Genomic DNA, 5,000 nt, shown 5'->3' with positions numbered 1-5,000 from the left:
TAGAGATAGATTTATAGTCCCACACACACTCACACTCACACCTCAAACAAACACCTCACATCACACACAACACTCACACCACACACACACACACAACACATACCACACACACACCCAACCTGCACACTCACACTCTCTCACTCAAACACGCACACACACACAACACTCACATAACACTCTCCCTCCCACAAACACAACAAACACACCACACACACAAACACACACAATTCTCCCGACACACACCAGACACTCCACCCACCCCTCACACACACACTCAAGCACTCCACACTCACACACACTCTTACACACGCCACTAACCCAACACACACACAGCCTCAATCACACACAATCACAAACACTACCACCCACACACAAACCTCATTTACTATACTTCTTTCCCTTTCTCCTCAACCGCTCCTCTTGCCGTATTCCCGTTCCTTCTACCTTTCTATTTTTTGTTTAACTCCCCGACTAAATCTTCGAGCAACTTCTCTGAGCATACAAGTACCAACCACCAATTCCTATAGGGAGCTATAGTTACGAGGGCCCCGCATATGAAATAAACAATGAGAGAGCTTAAACCGGGGCCTGATTATCCAATGGCATTAGTAATTCTTCATAATAACGCTGCCAACATTAATGCGTGCCAACCCATCGTGACAGCCCTTGTTAAAGCACGATGGAAAACAGCTCATTACACACTACCTAAACACGAGCACACATAAAACACACACTCCCGCTTGTAACGACACTTTCCTCCACAACACACACACAACACAACACACACCCACACACACACACAACAAACACACAAACACACACACACACACACTCACAATACACACCAACACACACACAACCCACACACATGCACACACGCATACACACAACAACACACGAACAAAGGCCATTGCCCACGGAATGTCGACTTGCTTGTCAGGTAGAAGGAGATTATGGAATTGTCATATCGTCTCTGGCTAACTTGAACGCTCTCTCTCTCTGGCTGAACAAATGACGAGTCGGAAACTTTCCTTGTCCATGCCGATTTTCTTCAGGTGCTTGGTTATAGAAAGGCAAAACTTGGGTGGGCGTTGTGGTTGAGAGGAAGGTATTACTTTTACACACAGAGATATGTGTGTATGTATATATGTGTGTGGGGATATATATGTACATGTATATATATATGTATATATATATATATATATGTATATATATATATATATATATATATATATGTTTTATATTGGTATCATATATATATATATATATATATAACAATATATAATATATATATAAAAAATATATTATATGCATATATCTGTGGGCGTGTGTGTGTGTGTACACATACAAACATATACATACACATTGTGTGTATCCAACAACCAAGATGGACAGAGAAAGAGAGAAAGAGAGAAAGAGAGAGAGAGAGAGAGAGAGAGAGACAGAGACAGAGAAAGAGAGAGAGAGAGAGAGAGACAGAAACAGAGACAGAGAAAGAGAGAGAGAGAAGTTAGAGCAGATTACACATTCCGCAACAGAATGTGCGTGTGTGTGTTTCCTTGCATGCGTGCATTATTTGTGTAAAACCCCTCAGACATTATTTGCATATGCATAAAGGGATTACGTAAAACAAATATTCAGCAGAAATCTGTCTGGCCTTTTATTGAGAGAGAGTACACGATAGTTTGGCAATGTGAAGCGTTTTCCCCCTCTTATACCCCCCCTAAAAGAAACCCCGCCCCGGCGGACCCCCCAACACCAACCACCACCCCACCCTCACCCCCCCCCCCCCCCCGCCCACCCCATACCCCCCCACCTTATAAACCAACCCCCTCCCATTCCAGCGATTCATTTATAAACACTTATATGTATAGAGTTCAATAGGGGATTAAATGTAATGTACGAAAGGACGCACATACAAGCTAACGAACAGAGAGAGAGAGAGAGAGAGAGCAGAAGGGGAAGAAGGAAAGGGAGATAGAGTGAGTGAGTGAGTGATTGGGTGAGTGAGTGATGAGGGAGAGAGTGAGTGATGAATGAGTGAGTGGGTGAGTGAGTGAGTGAGTGAGAGAAAGAGAGCGAAATAGAGAAAGAATGAGAAAGAAATAGAGAGCGGAAGAGGGAGAGAGAGAAAGAGAAAGAGAGATAGAAAGAGAGATAGAAAGAGAAAGAGAGAGAGAGAAAGAGAGAGAAAGTAAGAGAGAGAGAGAGAAAGAAAGAGAGAGAAAGAGAAAGAAAGAAAAACTGAGATAGACAAAAATACATAAGTAGAAAGAGACGGATAAAAAAAAGGAAAAAAAAAAAAAAAAGACAGAAAGCGAAGGAAAACGAGTGAGCGAGTGAAATGACAAGCACCATGGGCATTGTTCATCTGTCTCTCACTCGTTTCTCTCTCTCTCTCTCTCTCTCTCTCTCTCTCTCTCTCTCTACTCCTCTCTCTCTCCCCTCGATCTCTCCTCCTCTCTCTCTCCTCTCTCTCTCACTCTCTTCTCTCTCTTCTCACTCTCTCACTCTCTCTCTCTCCCACTCTCGCTCTCCCTCCCCCCCCAGCTCTCTCTCTCCTCCCCTCCTCTTCTCCCTCCCTTCCCTCTCATCGTCTCTCTCCTCTAGTCCCCACTCTCCTCTCAACTCTCCTGTCTCTCTCACCCTCCATCACCTCCTCTCTTCTCCTCTCTCATCTCACCCCCTTTTCACTCTCTCTCTCTCTCTCTGTCCTGTCTCTCTCTCTCTCTCATCTCAACTTACATCTCTCTCCCTCTCTCTCTCTCTCTCTCCTCATCCTCTCTCTCTCTCTCCCTCTCCTCTCGCTCTCTCTCTCTCCCCCTCTCCGCTCTCTCCGTCAGCTTCCTCCTTCTCTCAACTCTCGTCTCTCTCTCTTCCCCCTCTCTCTCTCTCTCCTGGCATGCAACGGCGTGTGTGGTATGTCCCGTGCAGGAGTTTAGGGGTGAGGGTGTGGGGGTCGGACTCTAGTCACGATGAAAATTATTCACACCTTTATACAAACTGAAAGTTGCATTAAAGTATCCTCTGGTTGGTTTTAAGCGGTGCTTGTTTACGTGTGTTATGACTGTGTTGTGTTATTGAACTTTATGTTAGTCTGTTTTTGAAAATGTTTAGCAAATGTTATTTGATAAATCTTGTGTTATTTATTGAGGACAAAGAATGAATATTTCGTTATTGTTTTTCTTGATGTTTTTTTTTTTTTTTTTTTTTTTTTTTTTGTTATTACAAGAAACTGAAAGTAATACGTCTTTTTCAATGTTATTGTGAAGTTCCCGTGAAGGATTGAAATTCAATGATAAATCCATATATCGAACAAAACAATTACTGGAGAATAAAGAGAGAGAGAGAGAGAGAGAGAGAGAGAGAGAAAGAGAGAGAGAGAGAGAGAGAGAGAGAGAGAGAGAGAGAGAGAGAGGGAGAGAGAAACACACACACTCTCTGTCTGTCTCTCTGTCTGTCTCTCTCTCTCTCTCTCTTCGTCACTCCCTCTCTCTCTCTCTCTCTCCCTCCCTCTCTTTTTCACTCCCTCTCTCTCTCTCTCTCACTCCCTCTCCCTCCCTCCCTCTCTCTCTCTCTCTCTCGCTCCTCTCCTCGTCTCCTCTCTCACTAGCGACCCTTCCCCCACCCTCCCTCTCTCATTCTCCCTCCCTCTCTCTCTCTCTCATCTCTCATCTCTCTCTCTCTGCTCTCCTCCCCCCTCTCTCTCCCTCTCTCTCGGTCTATCTCTCTCTCTCTCTCTCTCTCTCTCTCTCTCTCTCTCTCTCTCTCTCTCTCTCTCTCTCTCTCTCTCTCTCTCTCTCTCTCTCTCTCTCTCTCAGGTATCTATTTAGTAATGCATATGATATTTTATTTGCGTTATAAGAATTAATAAAATCTCTGCAACTCGTACCAGAAAAGAATGCCTATCACAGACACATAAATAATATGAATAAATACGACAAATAACATGTTGTTAGGAACATAAAATACGTTGAAATGTCGAGGTTACACAATGTTCAATCGTGTTTTGTTGAACATGACAATGTCCGTTTGATATTACAGAGACAAATACCTTTTATGTGGGAATTTTGGTTTCATTATCAGCATTGCTATTATTGTAACTTAATAAATTCATTGTCATTATTTTTATTGCTATCATATTAATCGTTTTTATTGTTATTAGCTTAATCATTTTTATTGTTATTTTCTTAATCATTTTTATTGCTATTATCTTAATATTTTTTTATTGTTATTATTTTGATTATTCTTATTCTTATTATTTTAATAATCTTTATTGTCATTATCATATTGTTAGTATCTAAATCATTTTATTATCACTATTATCATTATTATCATTATTATTATTATTATCATTATTATTATTATTATTATTATTATTATTATTATCATTATCATTACTACTATTATTATCATTATTATTAACAATGATATTTTCATGATTTGTAGCATTATTGCAACCATTATCATTATTTTCATTATCATGATTATCTTCATTATCATTATTACTACTATCATTACCGATATTTATATGATTACTGTTATATCATTTTTTACGATCATGATCATTATCCTCTATTTAATGACGATGACAATAAAAAAATACAACATTCTTTAAAACAAAAACTAAAATAAATAAAAAAAATAAATAAAAGAAACTCGCCACGTACTAAAGCGAAGTACAAGGACTCACACAATAAGGGCCAAATGACCACGTTCTCCCTCCACAAAAAGAACCTTAAAGACACACCTCGCGCGGTCGGGCTAGAAAAATAGCGAAGAATTAGCATAAATCTTTTCCGAATCGCTCGGTCGCTGGGGAAATTGGTGCCCCCAGAATCTTAAGCATGGCGGAGACACCAAAAGCGGGCTTTCGGCCCTGAAAATTTATGGTTTCATATTTAATGACTGACCTCGTTTTGCGGCGACTCCCTCGCACCATCTAGTTTCGTTCTGTCTCTGTCGCCCGCGGTCCGTTTTTTTTTTTCTTTTTTTTTCTT

The sequence above is a fragment of the Penaeus japonicus genome, unplaced genomic scaffold (genome assembly GCF_977035675.1).
Source record: "Penaeus japonicus unplaced genomic scaffold, GWHDUDI00000001_assembly GWHDUDI00000004, whole genome shotgun sequence".
Lineage (NCBI taxonomy): Eukaryota > Metazoa > Arthropoda > Malacostraca > Decapoda > Penaeidae > Penaeus > Penaeus japonicus.
This window is presented reverse-complemented; position numbering follows the sequence as displayed.